The sequence below is a fragment of the Nannospalax galili genome, unplaced genomic scaffold, assembly GCF_000622305.1.
Source record: "Nannospalax galili isolate Female #2095 unplaced genomic scaffold, S.galili_v1.0 scaffold287, whole genome shotgun sequence".
Lineage (NCBI taxonomy): Eukaryota > Metazoa > Chordata > Mammalia > Rodentia > Spalacidae > Nannospalax > Nannospalax galili.
The window spans coordinates 3834567-3862438 of NW_008357493.1; the positions used below are offsets into that span (position 1 = coordinate 3834567).

A 27872-nucleotide genomic window follows, 5' to 3' on the forward strand; every position below is an offset into this window, starting at 1 on the left:
CGTCTGAGGAGTTTTATTTAAATCATTTTTAATTTCAATATATATATATATGTGTATGTATATATCCCTCGTTTCTGTCTATCTACATATTGTGTCCTCCTTCTCAGCACTTAGCACTCTATTTTACTTAGTTTTTTTCATCACTTGCTTTACCTGTTAATGCAAATGGTTGATGAAGGCCAGAGTTTTTGCCAGCAGCATAGCTTAGTGATAAGAGACATTAGAGTTTGTTGAATGAATGACTCTATTACAGCAACACTGTAGTACAGACACATGACAAAATATTTTAAAACAGAATTTACGGGGCTGGAGACATGGCTCAGTGATTAAGAGCACTGACTGCTCTTGCAGAGGACCCGGGTTCAATTTCCAGCATCCACATGATGGCTAACAACCATCTGTAACTCCAGTTCCAGAGGATCCAACCCTCTTTCTGACCTCCACAAGCATTGCACGACATTGCATGCATGACTTGCATGCAATACACTCATACACATAAAATAAAAACCATAAATAAAATTAAAAAAACAGGACTTAATCAGTTATTTGTGTGTATATGTGTGTGTGTGTGTGTGTGTGTGTTTCATGTGTGAGGTCCAAATACAGTCTGACTTTTACATGGATTCCAGGAATCTGAACTTTGGTCATCAGGTTTATGTGACAAGTGTTTAATATCCACTGAACCCTCCCTGGCCCACAATTTTGCTTTTGATTATATGGAACATATAGAAGAAGATTAGAGGAAATAAAAAGACAAGTTTCCTGAATAAAACTTAGAGAAAAAGGTGCTCCCAAGTTAAAGGTTGTGTGTTGTATTTGGCCTATCTGTGTTCTTATCATTGACTTGAAAGATGATTGTTCATTTTTAACATCAGTTTGACTGATAATGTTGGTTATGCAGTGCATTCATAAACAGACACCATTAAAGGAAAATTGTGCAAATATTTTATTCGTGCAATTCAAATTAAGGCAATATCAAACCTCTAGGAGAGCTGTATTTGTTTCAAAGCTATTAAAATAGATTTTAATATAGATGAACATTTCTAAAGTGTTTCACTAGAACATTTCAGGAAAATTGTACTTCTAAGATATTATCTTCAACTGAGAATTTGATGGAAAATTTCACACATGTAAAAATATAACAACTCTTAGCCAAATGATTTAGTGAAGATCACTTGCAGCCAAGCAGTTTTCTAATGACAAAAACATTATAGACTGTCCTTATGTCAACTTTTAATAAAGTGCTACTTTCGCATGTTTTTTGACACATTTCAGTAAGTGATTTTGTGTGCATTATGTTATAGTTGGAAGAATTATATGAAGTGAGATTTCTTGCAGAATCCAATTATTTACATATTTTGCTTTTTTCGATATACCAAATATTTCAACTGAAACTACTATCATTCAAAGATATTGTGGTGATAAATACAATGATTTTATTATATTGTTCCCAGTTTAATACATAAAAGTGTTAAGACAGTTTTTCTGAATCAGACAAATTTTCTTCAAGCTATATACAAAGCAATATTTCTTTTGTGATTACTGATTGTGTGTTTTGGTATTATACGCTCAGAATTCCCCCAATAAGATTTAATAAATTATAGAAGAAAATTTTCTGGGTTAATAAGCAAATATAATTAAGAAAACTATGTATGGTAATTTTCCTGTTTTATAATGATAGGGACAAAATATTAAGTTCTGGACTATAAGACATTCAGGCATGACAATTCAATCAGACAAAACCCCAGCATGGAACAAGGGAAATGGACAGCAGGCCCACACTCTAAACTAGGAACTATTGGCAACTGATTAGTGCCGAGTGAGGGAATGTAGATCTTCTTTAGTAACTCTAGATAGGCCATCTAGACCCCAGTGGATGAACTTGCACTGAAGGACATCTGGGTACAAATGCTTTCTCAGATAGGACTTAACAAATATGACAGAATACACAAAATCCAGTGGAGGGAGGTTGTGTGTGTGTGGGGGGGTGACTGGGAAGGAAGTCTAAACTTGATTAAGTTCTATTATATGAAAACTACAACTCTACAGAATATATATTTAAGAACATATTCGGGCATGGTTCTTGTGTTTCCAACCATTTCTAGTATTCCACTAGAATACTAGACTGCTCTAAGTCCAGTGCTTGGGAGGAAGAGACAAGGGATTCTGCAGCAAGCTGACTAGATACACTAGCTGTAGCAGTGAAATCAGAACTCAAATGAGAGATGTTGCTTCAATGAAAAAGGTGGAGAGCAATTAAACAGCACTCCCAGTATCAGCATCAGTCACACACACACAGACACACAGACACACAGACACAGACACAGACACACACACACACACACACACACACAGAGAGACGCGCACACAGACCCACATGCAGACACACACAAACACAGCCAGAAACACAGGCGCATACACACAGACACACACATACACACAGACACAAACATAGACATACACATACATGCACACACACAGACACAAACACATACGCTTGTGCTCACACATGAATTTGCATAAACACAGGTGCATCATATACACATCTATATGAAAAAACAACTTTATTTAAAGCTCAGTGATTTTTAAAAAGTTGGTAAAAGCCCTGCTCTATGGTCACAAATTCCAATTTCATGAACAACCTATTTATAAATGAGAGTTCTTCAGAACAATCATTATTTTATACTTCAGTTTTCTCTTCTAAAAAATTCTTTCATGGAACATCTTAATCCCTAGCAATATCTCAGGGACATTTATACATAGTGAAGTTAATATGTTTTTGTTTGAAGGTTTGTCTGATGGTAATCTCATTCATGGTGGTCTTTCATTAACATTTAAGATGGTTAATATTGAAATTTCCCTTTAAAATGCTAAATTTGTGAAAGGCACTGCAAACATCAAGTATACTAATAATAATATATTATTACACTTCAATCCTTATTTTTTAAGTAAAAGAATTAATGCGTGATTGATTGAATGGATAAGCAATAATTATTTGTGGAACAAAGTGTTATAAACCACCAAGACACTTGTGTGGATCCATGTATAGAATGGTGATTTAGAAGGACCTTAGAAGAGAGGGTGAAAAGGTGGAAGAGACAGAAGTGGTAGACTGCACAAGGAAACAGCACTGTTCAGTCATCAGGGCCATGTCAGATGGAATCGGAGAGGTGGACATGAATACTCACTCGGAGCTGAGGCGTTTTGGGCATATATTGGCATTTGATAGCTGCTGGGAGAGAGTCACTTATCTTCAAGGGTGTGACACCTGGTGGGTCCATCATACTTGAAGGCAGGATCAACACCCAAAATTGTTTATACAACACAAACTGGACTCAGTAGGAAAAAGAGGAAAGAACAAGAATTTAAGCAATTAGTGAATGGGGGTGGAGCTGGGACAAGCTTGCAGAGGGGAGCAAATAAGATCAAAATATAGTGTGACACACTCAGAATATCCATAAAAATATTTGAAAAAGGAATGATGATTTAGTCATTTCATGGCATTTTTTACCCTAACTGACCAAGATCAAAGCGGTTATATTAGTCATACAAGTTTCACAAAGCTACAGACAGATATTTATACATAGGGTTTGAAGATGCTGAAAAGAACATGTTAAACATCTCATTTCTAATAAGGTCTCACTGAAATTATTCAAATATCAATATTAACTTATTTGGATATTAAATTACAGATTGTTGAACATTTCATGATGAAAATGCATGTACAGTGTAGTAACACATGCTCTGAAATGTAAAAATTCAGCCTTTCTTAATAATGAATGTATTTTATTTCCATTTTTGCTTAATGTTAGTTGTATTATATTATACTTAAACATATTTCCACATATAAAATACATTTTTGTTTCTGTCTTCTTGAGTTAGGATGCTTTAAAAATGTTGGGCATATTAGTCTCAAGGAGAATAAAAACTGTACAAGCCAATTCTAGACATGTATGACAAATTCAATCCTTAATATTTTCAAAAGAATGTATCGATGAATTAATGACTGGATGGATAAATTATTGAGGCTTGTTGAGCCGCATACTTCTAAAAACCTATGACTGCCTTCAGACCCACATGGATGTCTGGATGTCTATTAGTTAGTTTTCAGGGTGTACAAAATGGGAATTATTTTTCTGTCTTATTTATGGAAGGAGATGTGTATTGAAAATTGCCTGTCAGATACTTTTCTAAAAGTAACTCTAGAAGTTTGCCATTCAAATTGTAATGAATATTCATATAGTCTTCTTCTTTATTTTAGTCTTCCCAGAACAGTTATGAAATAAACTTTGGTGTTCCCCTTGTATATACTGTATAACTATAAAAATAATTTTAGCTTTGGATAATTTAATTGATAATGTAGACTTTTAAATGCATTTTCATCTTGAATAATAATTTTCTAATATTGTCTGGTGTGAATTTACAAATAAAATCTGAGAAAGAATATAGGCAAACAAATATCTTTCAGAAGATTTAGAATGTATTATTCTAGGTGTGTTAACCTCCTCTGCTCCTAAAAGAAATGATATGAAATGCAAAGTGGAATTTAGTGTGAAGATATAAAGGAAAAGATTTGAGAGGCAGGATTAGTGCCAGTCCGCTTAAGACTGAAAGCAATTACATTCTTCATAAAAAAGTGTATGTCTAAGAAAGAGTCAATAAAATTACTCAAAGGTCAGTAGTTAATTCACTGTAGCGTGCCACTTTTTAATCAGGTTCCTCACACTACTCGCTACCTCATTCTCTTGGCTTCTGTTTGGTACTGCATCACTGTGAATGTCCCACTTTAGCCCATGAGGCTTATCATTGATCATGGACATAGTTACATCAAGCTTAAGAACATCAAAAATCTTATTTTGAATCATGCGAAAAGACTTAAAATGGTGAAGATATTTCATAATGAGGCAGTGACAAAAAAACCTGCTACAATATAAAATGTTTGCTTGAAGTACTATGAATCAGTGATACAGTGATAATTATGTGGTAATTACGTACTAATGACAGTCACATAAATGACAAGGGCACTATCAGAAATAATGTGTTTGATGATTTTTTATCTCAAAAAGGAAAATTGAATTTATTTATTAGCTTGAGTTATAAACTAGCATAAGAATATGCATTTTAGGAGAGATTCATTCTCTGCTCCAGTGAGTTTTGATTCTAGAAGTTTGTTCAATTACTCAGACTTCATGCAATACAAAAAATAATCAAATTGCATTTCAGTAATATAAAAATGTGTCTCTTCTAGACTTTTGAAAATAAGAAGAGTTGGCATTAATTTTAATTGTCACTATGTTGTAAACTTTTCAAGACAAAGCTGAAAGAAAAAGGCCAATTTCATAGACATAGCCACAACAGTACTCAACACCAATTAGGAAAACCCATGCCAAAGATGATTGTTCTTTGGCTACTTTGAAGTTCATTAAATTAATGCTTTGGTAGAGTCAAAAAGTGAGAGTATTATAGGACCCAGGCTTTATTGTGTGATCATTCAGTCCTTTTACCATCCTGAGTTGAAATTGAGCATTATTAACCAAAGTATTTTCACCAGTGTCAGGAGTCATGCAGCTGCAAGAGAAAAAGATCATGAATGGGCAATTTAATAAGGTGCTCTGTGCTCTGTGCTTTAAAAAAAATCAACTAATATAGAATTCAAACAAGTAATATCTAATGTGTTCGTGTGCTGCTTTCATCTAAACTATTAGAGATATTAAAGTTTTCTCATAATTACATGGTCAACGTGTTGAGTTACACTGTCCCTATTCCTAGTTTCTCAGAAGATAATCTAAGATGGCTGCTTAGGTTTTCTTTTCTTTTTTGTTTTCTCATGTTAATAAGGTTATTTTTTCTCAAGTTCTTATTGAATTCTTTTGTATTTCATATAGAACATCTCAGTCAATCTTAATCAACTTTATATCCCCTTCCACACTGGAACCCTCCCATAGCCTCTCCCCACTGGAATTTATACATTCTGTCATTTGTATTAAGGCCTATTGTATCAAGTTGGTGTCCCGAAATGTTCTCAGTGCAAGGTCATCTACTGAATTCTAGTCAATCTATCTAGAGGCCCCTGCTTCAGGAATATTAGATCTTCCTCACCCAGCAGTATTCAGTTCCCAATATTTCTTTGGCTAAGATTGGGGTCTCCTATTCATTTCCCCAGTTCTATGCTGAGTTTTGTCTACTGGATTTTGCATGGGTCTTGAGTATGCTAACACCATTTCTGTAGGTTCACATTAGAGGGTTCTAAGAGCTTGTAGGACTCTATTTCCATATGGTCATGTACCTCCTCCTGCCTCCTACAATCTTTCCACCCCCTCTTCCCCAGTGGGAACTGAGCCCTGGGTGGGTGAAGTTCACACAGGAGTCCTGTTCAAGGGCTTGCATTCTGCAGACTATTAATTTCTATGCTTTGGCCATTTGCAACCATTTGTGTTCCTGGGCCTCTGTTGAATAAGGGAGCATGATTCATGAGAATTAAGATAGTCATTAGTGTCCTCTTTACTCCTTGTTCTATGTTCCAAGAACCTTAGGTGTAGAGGTTGCATTGTAGATGTGCCCCTTAGGTTTAAGCAATGCACAGACAATGTCTGTGTATGACCAGTTGTGGTACTTTCTAATGGACTCCATTTGGTTCAAAAGAAGCTTCTTTGCTGAATGGTGACCAACATATTTGTCTGTAAATATAAGGATACATCTTTTGCACATTGTAAGAAATTGCGTTAATCTAGAGATGTGACATTCTTGGGGTTTTCTCTAAGATCTATGACCTCTTTAGCCATGTATATTTTACTATGTTTACAGTACTACAGGAGTTTCCTCCTATTGAGTGAATTTCTAGTCTAGTTATTGGACTAGACTGCCCAATCTAGTCTATTGATTGCCCCCAAGATAAAAATTCCACTACAGCACCAATGCCGTATGCTGTGCCAGTCATTGATGTGGCTATCTGGTGGTAGGATCCACAAACAAGGGAGGACATATGTTGTTTGCTTTTCTGAGTCCGTGTTACTTTGGCTAGTGTAACAACTCTAGTTTCGTCCATTTACCAGCAAATTTCATGATTTCATCTTTCTTTACCACTGAGTAGAACTCTATTGTGTAAATGTACCACATTTTCATTATCAACTCTTCAGTTGAGGGACACCTAGGTTGCTACCATATCTTAGCTATTGTGAAAGGAGCAGCAACAAATATGGATGTACAAGTATCTCTGCTATAGGAGGATATAAAAATATATAAGGAATTAAACAATTACAAATAGCTCTTTGACAATCTCTATACTAACGAAACCAAGAAGAATGAATGCCAACAGAAGCGAATGAAAATATATGTAAATGAGATGATCAACTACATTTTCCTTGGTTCTGTTTTATTATAAATAAAATTTGCTCTTCTCATCTTCCCATAAAATAATTACACAACTGTTTCATATTTGAACATATATGGGAAAATAAAATCATTCTTTGAAAAGATTTCAGAATAACAATTTGACATCTTATAAAATAAAAATCAAAGGCAAGTCAGCAATTCTTTTCCTTTCTCTTTGATGGTGAGAGGAAAAACTTTTGACACAGACCATTTGACAAAGAAATGCTTTTACTGTTCAAAGGGAGCTTGTTTAGGAAACTGGGAGCATTAACATGTAAGGCATAGTCTTTCCTTGCAAGGTGAAATTAAGCTGAGTAATATTCTTTTCCCTCCTGATTTCTTTAAAATAAATACATCCAAACAGAAAACCTAGCACGCTGATACGAAGATTCACTCTTCTTTTACCTTTAATGAGATGGAGCAAGTGAACAACTAAGCCTGGTAATGAGTGAAGGGAGCCCAGGTGCTAAAGCACAGGGACCCTGGGATGGAAAGAACATTATTATTCTCCATCACTGTGGAGAGCAAGTTTCCTGTCTGTTAACCTCTGCATCTCTGGAACACATAAACATCCTTATGGAATTCTGACAGCCAAGGTACTCTCACTTGGAAGTTTATGTTTACTTAATTTTCTAAATGCAGAGTCAGCCTCCAAGGAGTCTTCATCCTCAGACCATAAACCAAGGAACTTGATCCTCTCCTTTTTCTAATTTTGCAGTGCTAGGTGCTTACCAAAACCTTGTTTGGTTGCATTGATTCCATCAGGACCTTACCTCTGAGCTACCTGTCTTCTATCTCACCAGATTTTGCCTGTTTTCTTCCAACTTCTCAATCTAGACACCAAATCACGTTATGCAGAACTGGTTTATTTATATTTACTTATATGTTTGGATTAATTTTTTGAGGCCCCTGTGTGTTTGTGTTTGTGTGTCTGTGTGTGTTTGTCTATGGGTGTGTGTACCTTAAATCTACATTATGGAATCATTCCTTTTTCCTAAAAGTCATCTTTTGAAATTTCCATTAATTAAAATATGATGGTAATAATAATTTTGAGATGATATAAGAAAATTTCCAATTCAGTACTGATTTGAATTTGAATTTTGCTGATGGATGTTTTCCCATAGGATATCAAATTATTACTGTACTGTCTTTCATCTGGCTCCTGTAACAGATTGAAACTACTCAGCTATTAGTCAAACTGTTCTCACCTTGTGGGTGACCTGTCTTCCCACATGAATGCTTTTAATTGACTTTTCTCTTTTCTTGCTGTTCTTTCATTTTATCAGGAAAATTTAGGAATTGATTTCTTTTTAATTGTCTTTTACATGATTTCTAGATTTGAAATTTTCTGTTATTTAGCTGAAAAATTCTCATAGAATATATCTTTGATCAATACAACCTACCCCCATCTCTACCACATTCTTTCCACACAGAAAAATTGATTAAAATAAGAAAAAAATAATTCTTCTATTTTCCATATATTTGTTGTAAATCTTTCAAGTTTCATATATTTATTTCTTTTGAATTAAGTCTGGAAGTTTTGGAGTCTTACTTTCTTGATTTCTGTCAAATTCAACAACTTTTTACCTTTTTAATTGTAACTTTCACTTGTAGATAATTCTTCTTAATATTTTTCAAAGCCTTTGGTCCATTCCTTAAATGTGCATAGTTTCATAATTACATTCATGAGACTATATTAAATCTCAATTTTAGCCTGTGCATTATGGTGCCCATACAATACTACCTCATGATCTAAGGGAGAGTTGGCACCAGAACCATCTTGAATTATAACTGCCACAGTTGTTTATGAGTGACCATAGTCATGTTTTTGCATAACTTCCCAGGAAGCCATCAATAGGTAAAATCATGTGGCATTATAATTGGACAACAGTTTTTGGGATATCATATATAAAATGAAACTAGCTATAAGCTAGCCAAGAGAAAGTAACTTTTGACCTAATCCATAAAGGTGTGGACTCTTGTGCCCTTTCTTCTTCTATGTTGTAATTTTGACTGGTTTGTTCTTCTGCAGGTCTTGTGTAGGCAAACACAGCTCTATGAGTTTGTGAGGCATTGGTCCTGTGATGTATAGAAGACACTGTTTTCTTTGGGTACTCCCTGACTTCTGTCTCTTTCCACCTTTTCCCCTCATCTTTCATGATGGCCCTTGAACCTTGGGGAGAAGATATGTGAAATAAGTATATCATTCATGGCTGAGCAGTTAAGTGTACTTTTGCCATTTTAAAACTATTTATTTATTTATTTAATTTGTATGAGTGTATTGCCTGCATATATGGAAGTGCACCCATGTCTTCAAAGCCCAAGGGGGTCAGAAGAGTGCATTCCAGCCTCTGGAGCTGAACATACAGATGGCTGTTGGCCACCATGTGGGTGCTGGAAAAACAACCAGTGTTCTTAATCACTTAGCCATCTCTCTAGCCCCATGTCCTTTTTTTATAACACACTTAATTCAGTTTATTTTTTCTCATATTTTTTTATAACAGACTTAATTCACTTTACTTTTTCTCATACAAAATCTCTAAGTAGTAGCCACTTGGTGCCTCGGCTGTCTGCACAGAGACTCTGGTGTAGATTTTCATGAGAATTCCTGATAGGGAGACTTGGCGAATACTGTCTCTTTCCAGAGGTCAGGAGTCAGATAGCTGTAGGTCTTAGCAATGGCATCAAGATGGCCTTGGCGAAGTCACCCAGGGTGACAGCACAGCTCATGACTGATGTGTAGCAGTTGTCAATACCAACCATCAACAGCAGCTTCATAGGCACAGGAGCAGACACCATGCCAGTGCCTCTGGGGGCAAGGTTGAGGGGCACCAGTACAGAGACACAGTGGCCTGTTACCTTGCCTGGGATGGTGTGGGGCTTGCCAATCTTGTCTCCCCAGTAGCCTCTCCTCATAGGGACAATGGAAAGCTTGGCCAATATGATGGCCCCTTGAATTGCAGTGGCTATCTCCCTGGAGCACTTAACACCCAGACAGACATGATCATTGTAGTCCCTAATGCCAACAGAAGCCTTGCACCTGGACGCTGGCCGGCCGCAGTTTGCTTCTGCATTGGCATGATCTTTAAAACCTCATCCTTAAGAAGTGCTCCCAGGAAAAAAATTCAGATTCCTTAATGGGCATGGAAAAACGGTAGATCTCTTTTAGGGACTTGATCTTCATGTCCTTACCAGGCAACATAGCTTGGTGACTGGAATCCACTCATTGTCTTCCGCTTTGCCTCCAGGAGCCCCACAGCCCCAGCTGCGGCCAGGAGACCGCTACCAAATCGTCCACCTCTGCCCAGCCTCCCAAGCCTGGGCCTCCGGATCCCGCAGGCCCTCCCATTGAACCTATGTCATCTGCCGTTTGGTGTTTCCTAAGGAAGAAGCCATTTTTTTTAAAGGTATGACTATTTTTGAGCCTCAAATGTGGATATAAATTTTATGGACTCCATGTTTCATGTGGCAAACTCCGTCATTCTTTACCTTATGATTTTATTTTTATAAATTTATGTTATCCCATTCCTCTTGACTGAGTCAAGCCTCATTCTGTGGAATGCCTCATCTCTATCGCCAGACCATGGTATTACTTTTCATTGCCTTTAGTTTTACTTTTCCAATCACAGAATCTGCTAATTAGATGTTCTTTCACTATTAATATTGATCATCTAAATACAGAAGTTATTCAAACTTTTGTAATATTAATGAAAGTCATGCCTTCTGTATTTTTCTGGAACAGAGTTTACCTTGTAGTCCCAGCCTACCTGGAACCTGCTGTGTAGACCAGGCTGACGCCAGTCTCATAGAAATCTGCCTGTCTCTGCCTCCCAAGTCCTGGGATTAAAGATGTGCACCAGCATGCCTGGCTTTTTTATTTCTTGTACAATGCCAGGTACAGATCTTGAAAATTTGGTGCAAATAATAATAGCAATGTCAATAATTAATAACAATTTGAATTATTTCCAGTGTATTATTCTTACAATGTCTCATTATGTTGGAAGGTAAAGCAATGTTCTGTTAGGGCTCATAAAACGCAGATGGTTTCTTTATGCTTTCAAAATGTGGTTTCTTGGTTGTTTGTTTACAGAAGTACCATTCCAGTCCTATCTTTCTCTGGATGAAAGTGCTTCCAATTATGAATAATCACTGCAAATAAAAATCATGTCTTGACTTCATAAGGAACATTAAGCAAAAATATTTTCTCCTTAATTTTTAAGGCCTTGTCTGTAGCATTGTATATATCTTTTAAACATGGAGCAGTGTTATTAGCAAATGCAACTCTTTTGCTTTCTCCATGGCAACAGGACATGCAGCTAGGACTAGGCAAAGTCATCTCCAGTTCTCTATTAGTTTGTTCATCATTTAAAAATGCATACATGCATATAACAAAACGTGTTTAAAATATACAGGTCAATTAAAAGCTCAGTAGAGAGTAACAAATATGAAAGATGTCTAATATGGAACTTTCACAGAGTTTCTGCCTAGGATTCTGGTATTCTATAACAGAAATGCAGAAGCCCTTCATTAATATATTGTTATACATTTTATCTGTTTATGCCTGCTTTTCCTACAAGAGTTCTCTAATTGAACCTTTCAATCTTCACTAATAGTAATAGTAGGTTGGTATCAATGTAAGTGTCCATAAAATAAATATAATAAAATATTTTAACTAGTATTTGATTTTAGGATCAATAAAGTGAAAAAATCCTATGAATTCAAAATGGTGAATATTTATGGATGGATAATGGTCATCTCTCCAATGATAAAAGTTTCTGTATAAAAATGGATTGACTATGATAGGAAAATGTCATTACCAGCAAAATCTGGAATCCCCATCACCTAACAGGTATAATTTTGATGCATCTGCTCACCTTCAAATCTTTTTTTTACTATATTTTATTATTTATATTTTGTGTGTATTAATGTATTGCCCACATGTGTGTAAGTGCACTGGGTATCATGCAATGCCTGTGAAGGACAAAAGAGAGTCTCAGATCCCCTGGAACTGGAGTTATGGATGATTGTTAGCTGTCATGTGGTTCCTCAGATTTGAATCCAGGGTCTTTTGAAAGAGCAGCCAGTGCTCTTAAACCACTGAGCAATCTCTCCAGCCCCATCACTTCCAAGTCTTAATAATGAATATTATGTAGGGTTCTCCAGTTCGAAAAAAAAAACAAAAGATACGCTGAAGTTCTTGCTCAGTACATAACTTACTTCTCCACTCCTGTAAATCTGATTTAGAAGAACTTCAACATCCAAAGGAAACGAGTTCTTTAATGTTACAGTCCTCAGAAGTCATTTCAGGATGTCTAGAAAGACAAGGGTATCATCATCTACTTGCCTAACTAACAGTATCTTCTAGATAATATTCATGACCATGTAGGAAACCTTAATTATCTACCATCACAATTGATCCCTGCCTTGTTTGTGTTTGAATCCCACAGAAGGCAGAGCTTCTTCTGTGAACTCATAAGCAACAATTTATTACAATGCTGGGCTTAGATAGTTTTTGACATGTTCAGTTTTTTTCTTTATATATTGTAGAAATGTCATAATTCAGCAAGAATTTTCACATTAGAGAAAATTTCAGCAAAGTCTGTGTTCTCTTACTTTTGCTGGCTGCCAGTGTCATTAATGCTCATCAGTCCTTCCAGATGATCTATTAGCATCGGAACATTTAGTATGAAAACCTTTATGTGTACGTGAGGCTTGTTTCTTGCCTTTATACAACACTAGGCATCTAGGACCATAGGGACACATTGCTCTCCAAGAGACGATGTGCAAAAAAAAAAAAAGGAATCTCTGAGAGTCACTTCCCCAAATTTGCATTTTCCCAAAATCCATAAGGGTCAAAGAGTCAGGAACACACACCATGCTTGTATTGTTTCTTCTATCCTAGACCTTCTGCTGATCTGAGTCTTTTATGTACATACACTGTGTGAGTTATATGGCTGGCTATGTAAATAATACCTGGTATTATGACCTGCGTAATGCCCAAAAGGGCCTATGTTACGAACTGAAGAGCCAGCTAATACTTAATAACAAAGCATTCTCACAACTGATACTGTGTACATGTGCTTTTCATGAAAAGCAATGCCAGATAGGCTAACCCACCTAATTACTGAAGCATGGTAATAAAAATAAGACTTTTTCTCTTGTGAAAGACATCTGGCATTTCATGAATCAAAGAGAACTGAAAAATACTGCTTTCTCACCTATCAATTAAAGAAATAGATTGCTATCTTTTTCAGCCAAACTCTCCTAATTAACATGTCAAGACTATCGTTACCATCATCTTCTAACAAGACAATTATATGCATGAAGTTCTATGGCTTACCCTACTGCCAAACCACTGCTAATTTCTAAGAAATTAAAATTGTTAAAAAACTGTGAAGTGGCTAGAAAATGGTGAGAGCAGGTCCCATGATCCTTGGGGAAGAGATATCTTCTATGCTGTCAAATCTCTCTATGGAACTGAGCTGTGGGATCCTAATCTAAAGTTTACTTTGCTTGGATGTTCCTATAGACCTGCCCCCTGAGATCCTTATCTGCATGCTCAGACTTTGAGTGTCTTCAGATGTCCATCCTACAGTGTAATAGACAGCACATTGCTAACCAATGACATGGTCTGCCAGTGTTTGTACTCCACAAACACTCGAGAGTTTGAAAACAGAGCTGAATTAATCTCCATTACATTCACTGGGGTATATTGTATGCCCACAGCTTTAGTTATAATTTTAAACCAAGAACAAGGTCCTCCTGCATGTGACAGCCAATGAGCCATGAAAGAAACTCAGTACATTGACTGCCCTGGAGAGATTCCAACAGCTTCTCAGCTTGAGATCAGCACATAACAGATGGGACCAGAGTGACTGATTTAATTAGAATACTTTAATAGTAGAGTGGCAACCATCACACAGCTCTATCAGCTAGAAGGAAGGCCGTTAAATCTACCAAAGTAATTGTTTCACTGGGAGGCTATAACAAATAAAATATATCTACATGTAATGCATATACATACATACATATATATTTAATTTGAAAGGAATTTCAAATGGTTATGAAAATTGTCATTAAATAAAATATGATAGCTATCTAAATCTTTTTGAGAAATTTAAAGCTACTCAAATATTTATCTTGTCTTCTGAAATGACTGATCCCACTATTTTAAACTCGCTTGACCTAGTCATTCCTGTCCTCCACACTTCATCCTGATATGTTAGAATAGGAAGTAGCTTTTGCAAGGTGATTAGAAAATAGGCATTTTTGAAATGTAAATTCAGTTTATAAAATATACAGCATTTATCTAGAGTGGAGAACTCTCTTTGGTATTTGATTATTTTTATTTTATGTATATGCATGTATTGCCTGCATGTAGGTAAGTGCACCCATGCCGTGCAGTGCCCTCAGAAGACAGAAGAGGCTGTCGGATCCTCTGGAACTTACAGACAGTTGTTAGCTGCCATGTGGGTGTTGGGATTTGAACCCAGGTCTTCTGCAAGAACATTCAGTGTTCTTAACCACTGAGCCATCTCTCCAGCCCCAAGAGTGGAGAACTCTCCTAAGGGAATAACGATACAAGGGTACAATTTTTGAAGAGTGATAGGATAATTCATATGCCTTTGAATTTATTTGACAGAAGCAGAAAATAAATTACCCTTTTAAAATTGTTATTTTGAATCATAACACAATTTAAAGGCATTTATTAAAATATTCTGTTAGCCTGAATTTATATGTAAGCACAAAGAATAACCTAGACTAAACATTTTATGCTAATCCTGTTGGAAATGTGATTATACATTAACTTCCAGATAGTGCCTACCACTGTAATTTGAATGAATCATATATTTTCTAAAATAGTGCAAGGTTTCCCATGATAATGAATGGTTGGCATAATGCAAGGCTTAACAATATGATGCGTAATGGAAATTGCATTAATGGGATCCTAGAATTGATGTCAATTAGCCCTAGTGGAAACTCTCTTTTGATTTCTGCTGAAGTAGCCACAAGGAGAAAAAAAAATGTCTTCCTTTACTGGTAGACTCCAATTACTCATAAATACCTGATAGAATATTTTCCTTATACTTTACACAAATAAAAATAATTAACTTGGCTGAAGAAGATAAAATACTATGAAAACATTTATCTAGAAGTCTACCCATTTCTGTAAGAACAGTCTTTCTAAAATATTGAAATTTTGTCTTATTCATACACTCCATCTTAATCATATTTAGACCCCCAGCCCTACCAAGAGCAGTCATTTATTGACAAATTTGAAACAGCATCCATACTTTTATAGTATTTATCTTTAAAAAATATTGTAACTAAATAACGAATTTTTAAAATTACTGTATACTTTTTCCACCTTATCACTTAAGAAACATTCGTAAATTCTCTGCAAGAATGGTGTAGAAATGAGATACATCCTAAGATAAAGGAAAATGATTATAGATTCATAGAGACTTCAGTACTCAGGAGGTATATTTACTGTTGAAGACTAGGGAATGCCACTATGTACCCCAGATGGACATGATCAGGGTAGACCAAGCTTTCAATGCTTTTTTTTTTTCCAAACCCTAAACACAAAAGAGCTATAAAAACTATTAGTACCCCAAACCAAATCACACTTCACCTAAGGGCATAAAACTCAATGAGCTATGGTGGATGGTGTAAGTTTTAGTCTCTTATCTTGTTCTGGATAACATATACTAACAAAAGCAAGTCAAAGGAGAAAGGATATAGTCAGGCTTACATTTCAAGGGTATAGTTTATCATGGCAGGGAAGTAAAAACCACAAGAGTGTAAAGCAGCTGTCCACATCACATCCACCATTAGGAACAGATACAGTAAATGCATGCTGCTACTGAGTCCCTAGCACTGTATTCAAAGCTCAGGAACCCAGCAAGGGAATGGCTCCACCCACAGGGGTCAACTCTTCCCACCTGTATTAACCAAATCAATATAATCCACCACAGCCATGCTTAGACGCCTGTGTCCTGGATGATTCAGTATTCTCTCAGGTTGCCAGTTAATACTAACAATCACAGTACACTTCCCAGCGTAAGAAACAGGCAGGCCAGCTGTGAACTGAAAAGAAAGACTGTGGAAGGAAAGCCTGATGCCTTGCATATGGCCTGACATCTATTTACATAGTAGTAGGTATAAGTAGACTTAGCTAGCATTGTGTGAATAACTAGTAGAGATACTATTTTTTTAAACGTATTTGAGGAGCTGGGGAAATGTCTTAGAAGTTAAGAGCACTGATTGCTCTTTCAGAGGACCTAGGCACCCACATGACAACTAACAACCTTTTGTACGTCTAGTTCCAGGGGAATCTGACACCCTCTTCTAAACTCCATGGCCATTGCAGGACCTGAGCTCGATTCTTGGCACCCATATGGCAGCTAACAACCTTTTGTAAGTCTAGTTCCAGGGAAATCTGACACCCTCTTCTAAACTCCATGGACACTGCAGGACACAGGTGCACTTACACAAATGTAGGCAATATAGTTATACACACAAAAATAATAAAAACAATACTCATAATATATTTGAACATTAACAGGCAATAAAAATTAAGAATGATCTTGTGTCCTAATATATATCTTCCACAGGTGACAATTTTGGATGTAGGTAACATAATTTCAGGAGATTATGTAAGACAGCACCAAGTCAGACTGCTGCACAGAGCATATAAAGACTAACTGAGCATACTAAATTAAGATAATGTCAGTTTTTTATATTTTATCATTTTTATTTTACGTGTATGCATGTATTGCCTGCATGTAGATAAATGCACCCGTGTTGTGCAATGCCCATGGAAGTCAGAAGAAGCTGTCAGATCCCTGGAACTGGAGTTAAGGACAGTTGTTACCTGCCATGTGGGTGCTGGGATTAAAACCCTGGTCTTCCTCAAGAACAGTCAGTGTTCTTAACCGCTGAACTATCTCTCCAGCCCCAAGATGATGTCAGTTATATTTTAAATAGGAAGCCCCACTTGTCTTGGTGGTGAACACCTTTAATCCCAGAATTCTGGAGGAAGAGATTGTTAGATCTCCATGAGATCTAGGATATCCTGGTCTTTATAGAGAGTTCCGGGCCAGCTGAGGCTCCAGGGAGACCCTGTGGGGAAAAAAAAATGAAAGAAAAGAAAAAGAAAACAAAGGAAAGAAAAGGAGGCAGACCCAACTTTGATAAGAGTCAGTGCTTCTACTTTCATGGTCCCAAAAGTTGCCCTCCTAATGTATGGGTTCTGCATCCATAGATTCAACCAAACCGGGATAAAATATAAATGAAAAAATTGCACATGTACTGAACATGTACAGACTTATTTTCTTATTATTTATTGAGCATTATAATAACTATGCACATAACATTTATATTGGACTAAATATTAAAAATAATCTAGGAACAAAGGATGTAGAAGGTAGTTCACATGAAAATGCATGTCATTAGAAATAAGAGGTTGGATCATGCTTGAATGCTGGGACCAGCAGGGCTTCCCTGGATCACGAAAGATGACACTGCACACACATATATATGAACATTATATATATATATATGTTTAGATAACATGTGTGCAAATGTGTAGTTAATTAAGTTATCCTTTAATAAGTGGTGTGAATTTTTAAAGGGAGAATTTCTGTTATTTTGAATGAATATATTCATGCATCAATATGTGCATCTATACATGTATTACTTATATATATCTACATATACGTTCGTAGTTTAAAGAACACTTTCTAGTGTTACTGCAGAATACAAGAAACTATTATAATCTAATCCTTTGGTGTTAAGAATCATCAGCCAGCTGATGAGGGTATCATAGTTTGCCACCAAGCCTGAGGACCTGAGTTTGATTCCAGGATCCAAATGGTGGAAGAAGAAAATGCAGCTTGTAAATTGTCCTATGATAGCACTGTAGCATGCAACTCCCCCCAAACACAAAATTAAATTTAAAAAATAATAAAAAAATCCTCTTGCGGAAAAGGCAGGGCACCTGTATAAATCATGTGTCCTCACACTCCAAGGTTCATCTACAAAATGTCAGCTTGCAAGCTGTCACTCTTTCCCTTCTCATCCAACACTTCACTGATTCTGAAGGATTCCCTTCCCCAAATGCACATGTAACAATCCGAGGTCTGGGCAGTATGGATAAACAAACCAGTCTTTATTTCCATTTTCTTTTTAAAATATACATGGTTGAGTGAAAACTTTATAAGGCTTGTCAAAGACAGGAGAGCAATTGGATGCTTTCTTTCCAGTCTTCTGAGGACTGATTTTGTGCTAATGTAATAATGAGCCACTAAAAAGAGGTACACCATATGAAAATCACTTTTCCAGTGTTTCCTCTGAAATATGACAAATAAAATAGTTATTTATAATGCCAATAACTTAAACAGTGCTAGGCTTTTGAGAGCTTCTGTAAATGTTTATTGAGTTATTGAGGAAATTAAGCCAACCAAATATTCTGTACCTATGTGAAAAGCAATGCTAATATCCAATTGTCAATAAAACCAAAGCTTCAGGCTGCAATTCTGGAAAAGATATTAGTTCCGCCATGATGTATATTGTCTTTCCTTCTGCCTCTGATGGAACAAAAGGGTAGTATTCTAACCTGTGCCACGTAGGAAATTAACTAGAACATACAAAAATTAAGCCTGTTAGCACAGCTTCAACAGCACGTTAAAGGAATCTAATTTAAAACTGTCTAAGGACCTAATGCCAAAATGCTCAGTGTTTGAAAAACTGAAAGAACCACTTTAACTACGTAGTCTAATGATAAGATGTACAAATCTGAAGAAAAGAAAGGTAAATTAATGTCATTAGTTACCAACCTAACTGATATTCACATGACAGTCCAAATTTAATTAATACTAACAATTGGAAATATAAGAGATTGTTAAGTAGTCTGTAGATGCGTTCAGAGGCTTTAAGAAGATGAATTTTTCTAATGGATAACATTTGGCTACTTAGTTATTTAGCTAATTATATGTTTGTACATACATTGCAATTGCTAGGTAATAACTCACTATGTCTATGTCAACACTGAAGAAATTATGAGCCATTGGGTATGAAGTTTTCAGTACCATTTCTGACAGAATATTGAATACAGCTTTGCTATAAGCCACCAGATCCATTAATTTATATACCAGGATAGTCAGTATAAATGTAGGAACTTCTAATCCCATCCAGCTGTGCTATGTTATTGGGTATCCAGGGTCTTCTCGTGCTTGCAACATACTAACTGAGCATCATACAGGTTTAAAGATATAAAGCATGTTAAATATATGTAGCAAATATGTGCATATTGAGCAAATATGCATCTGTTTTTAAATTATTTTGTATTAAAATGAATTCAGTGATTTATTTAAAAATTAATTTGCATTAATTACTGGATATTTACCCATACAATTTGGAACTTTCACAAATTTAACTTGATATCATAATTTGTTAATAGATGAAATTTATGTGAACTAGTGAACACATTATGACATGATTAATTCTTGGTGCGGATATGCAATTTTTCTTCAGGACTGAATATCTTGGTCAGTGTATACAATCATATTTAAAGGTACTCACCTCTTTGTTCATTTAAGACTACCCAACTCTAATAACAAGCCCAAGCAGATTCTAATTTATGCCACTGGAAAGTGAAGGCCAACAACGCCCAAATGATTTACTTTTTCAGAAACATATTTTAATGATCATACCTTGATGAAAACACTGAAATGTAGGAAGAAGGTGTAGCTGATGGGAATGTGTGGCAGCAGCATTCTAAACAGCATGGCAAAAGGCTAGTTTGTAGTCACAAGTGTCACCTTCAGGACAAAATAGAATGAATGGAGGGTGAAGCCATTCTAGTTTTTCAGCCATCACTGCCATGTTGAACAAGCCTTAGGATTTTGAGGATGCTCATTTAAGATAGGAGGAATAAGAGCAGTGACAATCATAACAATCACACCCATAATTTTATTACTAAAGAAATTATTGCATGCAAAGTAGATTCTCAACATTTTATATGCATTTATTATTTTCCGTATTTATTAGTTCTTTAGAATTCCATACAATGTATTTTAATCATATTTACACAACTAACTCCTCCCAGGTCCAAACAAACCTTCTCTACCCACTCAACTTTGTGTCTTCTTGGTTTCAACCTGTAAAGTCTAATTTTTGTAGTTTATATATCTCATGAAATTGCATAGACTGAACAATCCTAATCTGAAAAATCTGAAATGCCCCCAAATCTAAAATATTTTGAGTGTCAAAGTGACACAAAGATCCTTCCCTTGTCTATATGATTGGTCACAGGCAAAATAAAAGTCCAGTAATATATTTTGTGAATTGAACTTCAGGTTACACATATAGGTGTATATGAAGCATAAATGAATTTTTTGTTTAAATCCACATCAAAATTCAGAGGCTTCTGATGCTATTTATGCAAGTTTTCAGCATCCAAACAGTTTAAAACTGAATCACTTGTAACTCCTACTATTTCAGATAAGGAATACTTAGCAATCACTAGCGTTTTTAATTTTGAGTAAACTGAGGCAGAGAAAATCATCAAATTGTCAAAGTCCCAGAAGTAGATAGTAATAAATCCAAGGAACATCATCACTGATTGGCAACCCTTTCCTCAATCCCTTGCGCGCTCACACGCATGCGCGCACGCACACACACACACACACACACACACACACACACAATCTAGATCATTTAAAAAATTTTATTCAAATGTTGTGAGTTTTATAAAATATAATTTGACTGTACTTAGAGTCCCCTCCCCTATCTGCACCAACCCTTAGTGACTGCTGCCAAATTATATATACTCTATTACCTCTATTACACACACACACACACACACAAACACACAAACCACTAGAGTCTCTTTTGTGTCCCTAAATGTCCTTCAGTGTGGATCCATCCACTGAAGCCTGGTTAATGTTAACCTACCAACAATCCCATCCCTGTAAAAAACTGTCTTCTTCCCCTCCCACCAGCCAGCAGTTGTAAAAACTTCCTTAGGTTGGGTTGGGATTTCTTACCCATTTTCTCATGTCTGTGCTAAGATTTTTGTCTGGTTTGAACTTGCATGGGACTTTTGCGTGCTGTGAATTCATATGAGTAAATAACTAGATGTCTGGAAAACTTCCCTGTGGTCATCTTCTACCTCTGGCTCTTAGAATCTTTCTGCCAACTTTTCCACACTCAGCCCTGAACCTTGGGAGGCAGAAGTTTGAAGTATGTGCTGCATTCAGGGGTAAGCACACTGCAACCTCTTTTTCACACATTGGCCAGTTGTAGGTATCTGTGTTAATAACTATCCGTTGCATAAGGAAACTTCTCTGGTGAGAGTTGAGAGATGTACTTTTCTTGTCTGTATAGGTTGCATTAAAAATATGTCACTTAGGGCTAAGCTTCTCAAAGATAAATATTTTCTGCACTTAACCAGTTATGGAAGTCTTCACTCTTCTCCATTTGTTGCAAAACAATACTTCTTTGATTAGTGGTGAAATGTATATTTTACTACCTATAAATATTAGGATGCTTATTCATTTATTTACTTATTTATTTTGGTCTTTTTGAGAAAGGGTCTATCTGTAGCTCCAACTGACCTAGAATTCACTATGTTAGGTTTTACCCTAGGATCTATGTCTTTTCCAGGGATGTGTATTTGGCAATGTTAACAGTACCACACATAAATTCCCTTTCTTGAAGAAAACTTAAATCAGTTCAATAGTTGTTGATTACCCCCAAGATAAAAATGACATTTGGTGAGGAACTATTGGCAGCTGAACACTACTGGGTGAGGGAGAGTTGATTTTCCTTAAGGGGCTGATACTAGGCAGGATAAATAGTGTCATCCTTCAAGGGACAAACTCCATGTATACAAACTTGACTCAATAGGCCTTAGCATATATGACAAAATTTGTGAAGTCCTGTGGGTGGGCAATAGGGCAGTGCAGATAGGGTAGCAGGGATTAATTAAGATTAAGATGTATTGTATGAAATCCACAATAATTCTCTAAAAATATAGTTATTAAAAGAAACAAGAAGAGGGTGGAGAGATTGCTCAATGGGTAAGAGCACTGGCTAGTCTTACAGAAGACATGGATTTGAATCCCAGAACCCATATGGCCACTAACAACCATCCATAACTCCAGTTCCAGGGGATCCAACACCCTTTTCTTTCCTCCGTGGGCACTGCAGGACATGGGTGCACCTACATACATGCAGGCATGGCATAAAACTTGTATTTGTCACTTTCCTGTTGCTGTGATAGAAACACTGACCCAAGCAATTTATAGAAGGAAGAATTTATTTGAGCTTATGGTTCCAGGGGAATTATAGTCTGTCTTGGCGGGGAGGCATGGTGGCAGAGGTGACTGGAGAAGGGGAGTGGAAGCTAAGCTCTACATCTTCCAGCAGGCACAGGAAACAAGAGGGTGACTGGAGATCTGGCAAGGCTAAAGAACTTTCTCAGCCCCCTCCCCCAGTGACTTGCTTCCTCCAGGTTAGTCACACCTTCTAAAACCTCTTGAAACAGCGCCATCATCTGGGGACAAAATATCCAAATACTTGGAACTTATGGGGGACATTTTCACTCAAATCATCACATTCGACCCCATGGCCCCTATAGGTTCATGACCATACAAAATGCAAAATGCATTTATTTTAACTTTAAAAGTTCTCATAGTCATTATCAGTCTCAATACTGTTTAGAAGTCCACAGTCCAAAGTCTCTTCTGAGACTCTGGTATAAATATCTTAACTGTAAGCCTCTATAAAATTAAAAGACAAATTACATACTCCCAACGTACAGTGTAAATGAATACCCATTACCATACCAAAAGGGAGAAATGGAGGCATAGTAAGGAAATACCAGACCAAAAGAAGACCAAAAACCACCAGGGAAAACACCAAATCCAGTAGCTCCCTGTCTAACTTCTGGGACTTTACTTCCAAAGGGCTTAGATGGCTCAGCCTCTCTAGCTTTGCTGCATGCAACACACATCTCTCTCTTGTGCTGGTACCACTCCCTGTATGCAGGTTTTCTTGGCAGATCCTTCACAGCTCTGGCATCTTCTTGGGGTCTCCATTACCAACCAGGCTTCCCCTTCACAGCTTCATGCAGTGGCTTATCAGGGCCTTCTCTAGGCAGGGGCACTCCTGCTTCATGCTCTGAAACTGTGGAGGAAGAATTTATGACCCCTCCACTCTTCCATCTTTCATGCCTCTAAAGCCATCACCAGGTGAATGGCATTGCCAAGTTTGACTGCAAGTTTGGGATGGACTCCAGCCTACTTTATCCATTTTAGAAACTTTTCAGTGGCCCCTGCAGCATTTTCATGTCACAAGTTGGAGGCTTAACTGGGTGTGGTCTTGCCCTGGAGGCACTCTCTCCATTGTTTAAGTTTGAATCTCTAGGCCCCTCATTAATCACTTTAATCTCCTTAATCACTTTAGTCTCCTTATCAATGGGATCCTCTCCATCACATGCCAAGGCTCCAACATTAGTCATCCTAGTGCTCTTTTTCAATCCAAACTGTACATTCTGTATTTCTTTCTGCCCCATTTGCTCTTTTTCTCTGTAAATCTATATAATAGTCACCAGTAATGGCCACACTAACATTTCCACATTAGGCTGTCTTAAAATTTCTTCCACCAGAGAAATTAGTCCATGGCTTTTTAACTTAGCCTCAAGCAAGCTTTTTGGAGATGGGCAGACTCCAGCCAGGCTCTTTGCCAAAATATCCCAACTGCTGCTTAAATCCCTATAAGAATGGCCTGTTAAACTCTGCTTACAGAAATCAGCTGCTTTCTAGCCCAACCTTCCAAAGTTTTGCACATTTCTTCAAAACCCCACATGGTCAGGTTCTACACAGCCAATACCCTACTCCTGGTACCAATTACTGTATTAGTCATTTTTCTGTTGCTGTGATAGAAACACTGACCCAAGCAGTTCATAGAAGGAAGAATTTATTTGATCTTATGGTTCCAGGGGAATTACAGTCCATCATGGTGGGGAGGCATGGTGGCAGAGGTGGCTTGAGAAGAGGAATGGAAGATAAGCTCTACATCTTCCAGCAGACACAGGAAACAAGAGAGCGACTGGAGATCTGGCAAGGCTTAAGAACTCTCTAAGCCCATCCCCAGTGACGTGCTTTCTCCAGGTTAGCCACACCTTCTAAAACCTCCCAAAACAGCGCCATCATCTGGGGACAAAATGTCAAAATACTTGGAGCCAATGGGGGACATTTTCATTCAAACCATCACACTACACATACACATAATATAAAAAATATATTATAAAAAGAGAATAAAAGTGTCATTACTTTGCCAGTAGTGACAAATTTTCTTGGCCAGTCATTGTTATTTATTAGGCTTTACAGCTGGGTAGTACCATTGATTGGTTTTTCCTTTGCAGGCTAGCATAGTATCCTCTGATACCTGAGAGCTTGTCTTCAGGGATGAAGCTTCCAGTTGGTTCCATCTCTGTTGTTTTAAGTTTTGAGTCTGAAGTGTAAACTGTATTCGGTAATAGGCTCTTACCTTCAAGTTCTACGTGATAATCAAGAGCTGTGGCAATAGTCTGTGATATTTTGGGAGTCTCTTGGAGGTTTCTCCTGCCTGGCAATGTGGGGTTGTTGTTGTTGTTTCATAGCCTTCAGCTAAATAGATGCATATATATATTTTTTTTTCAGTAGGACTTTGAATTAATATGTTCCCCCATGGTTTATCACACCATCTAAGCATTATTTATCTCTATTCTCACTTTCCCTATCTAACTTTCCCTACTCTTTCCCAAGTGAAAGTGCCCTCCTTTTCCGGATTTCCTGTTTGATAACACCTGTCTCCTACTTTACTCCTCTCTTGAGCTTTTTCTTCCTTTTTACCATCATGGTCCCTTTCCATTTCTTGTTTCCTCTCCTTACATCAGGATATATACTACTTCCAAGCATTTGAGTTAATATTCACAAATGAGAGAGAACATACATTGCTTGTTTTTCTGGGTCTGTGTTACCTCACTTAGAATAAGAGTTTCTAATTCAATCCATTTACTTGAAAATTTCTTGGTTTCATTTTCCCTCATCATTGAATAAAACTTCATTGTGTCAATATACCACATTTTCATTATCCACTCATCAGTTAAAGGGCATTTAGGTTCCAGCAAAATTGGATCTCAACATATACAAGAATGAAATAAGATACTTAACACTCTGCACAAAAGCCAACTCCAAATGAATCAAATACTACATTGTGAAGACTGAAATTCTGAGCCTGTTGGAACAAAACATAGGCAGTACCCAACAAGATACACGTGCAGGAAAGGACTTTTAAACTGGACATATATTGCTCAGCAATTAAGACCAATAATTGGCAAGCAGTACCTCATTAAACTAAGAAGCTTCTGTACAGCAAAGGAAACAACCAGTCTAGTGAAGGTGAAGTCCACAGAGTGGGAGAAAATCTTCACCAGCTACACATCTGACAAAGGACTAATATCCGTAATACACAAAGATGTCAAAAGAAACCCCAAAGAATCAAGAAAACAAATGACCTGATTAAAAGACGGACTATGTATCAAAACTCTCAAAAGAAGAAATAAAGAGCTCTCAAAAGAAGAAATAAAAATGGCTAAAAATCACTTTAAAAAGGGTAGAACATTCTTAGTAATACAAATTACTAAGTTCATCTAACTCCAACCAGAATGGCTAAGATAAGGAGAACAAATGACACCAAATCCTGGCTAGTATGTGGGGAAAGGGGAACCTTCATCCACTGTTTGTGGGATTGCAAACTCCTTTGATCACTATGGAAATCAGTATGGAGACTTAAAAAACTAAGAGTAAATTTACCCTTTGTTCTGGTTACATCATCCCTTGGCATATATGCAAAAGACTGCAGAGATAAGATACTTGCATAGCCAAGTTTTTTGCTGCTCTTTTCACAATAACCAAGAAATAGAAACAGTATAGATATCTCCTTTTAAAAGCCTACTCTCCTGTGAAGTTATTAGATTTAAGCACAGTATCAGCTAGAAAAGCTTAGATATTTAGCTGTTACACAGTTGTACTCTAATGATAATGTGATAACAAGTTTGTCATTAAAGTGAAATACCAGCATCTTCTGGGGACAGTTTTAATCAAATTATTTAATAAACTATTTTGAAGGTACTGCTAACATTTAATAACACTTTATAATATAATAATGAATAGGGTACCAGAGAGAAGTCCTTAACTCTCTATGAATGGAACTTCTTGGAGTTGAGTGATTGCTGTTCTGTTGCAGCTGTCCTTCTACAGAAGGAAAGTTCAATTTACATTTCTATTTGGCTTGATAGTGTTATTTTTTGTCAAGTATACAGAAGACTAAAAGAGGCTATACAAAATATATATGCTATAAAATTATGTTCTTTATTATTTTCCTATTACACTTTAAAAATGTAACACAGTTGATTAAAATAAAACATATATATCATTGTCCAATATTGGAACTAGATACCTAGAAAAATGGAGTTGTGGACAGGATTGTGGACCTTCTGGATGCTCTACGGGAATTCAGTCCTTTCCCTGTTCCCATGACTTGCATCACTGGATCTCCATCTTCAAGGCAACAGGATATCACCTTCAAATCTCACCAGCTCTTTCTCTTCATTCTTTTTGTCCCTGCCCCTGCCCTTTCTCTCCCCTGCTTCTATAACGGTGTCTGCAATGTGTTTTATTCTCTTGTCTTCCTCTTATAAAAAAGGTTTGTGATTACATGGGAACTACTGTAATAATCCAGTATAATTGCCCCATTACATGATGTTTATGATGTTCAACTTAATCATAATTCTGAGATCCTTCTTGCCATGCAAAGTAATATAGTCAGACGTTCCAGCAATTAAAGTGTGGTTATTCTGGAGAGTAATTATTCTATTTACCAAACAGAGATTGAAAGATAATAGCAAGACAAATCAGCCTAGTCTTAAGGACTTCAAACTGTTCCTTTGGCCTCTAAGGATGCAAAATTTTAGCACTTAACTTAGAATGCCTCATTTTGTGTCTTTATTTCTGTCATTTTATAATGTGTGAGTTAACTCAGGCTTTCCTAACAAAGCTCCGTAGATTAGGTACCCATAACAACAAAATAATTTCTTTACTGTTCTGAGCACCAGCAGGGTCATATTTCAGGGAATCAGGGAGGTTTTTTGCTTGTTTGTTTTGTTGTGTGTTTTTGCTTTGTTTTGTTTTTGTTTTGTTTTGTGTTTGGATATTTTTTTTTTCTTCTGGTTTCACAGGACATGCCTTCTCTCTGAATAAAAGTCAGAGACAGCTCTGAAATCTCTTCATCACCCTTTATGCTCACTAATTTCACTGGAAGCCGCCACCCTCATGCCTCTTCAAATACCAACACATCAGAATCTAAGACTACAATATAAGACAGGGGGTGGCACAGGCTCACTCAGTTAGCAGCCACAGGAGAAAATTGCATTGGAGGAATTCTCTCAG

General features: G+C 36.7%; 1 pseudogene; it reads right to left on the reverse strand.

Annotated features, from left to right (window-relative positions):
- Window positions 1-9887: 9887 nt before the first annotated feature.
- On the reverse strand, window positions 9888-13043 carry LOC103751662 (annotated as a pseudogene).
- Between the last annotated feature and the right edge of the window lie 14829 nt (window positions 13044-27872).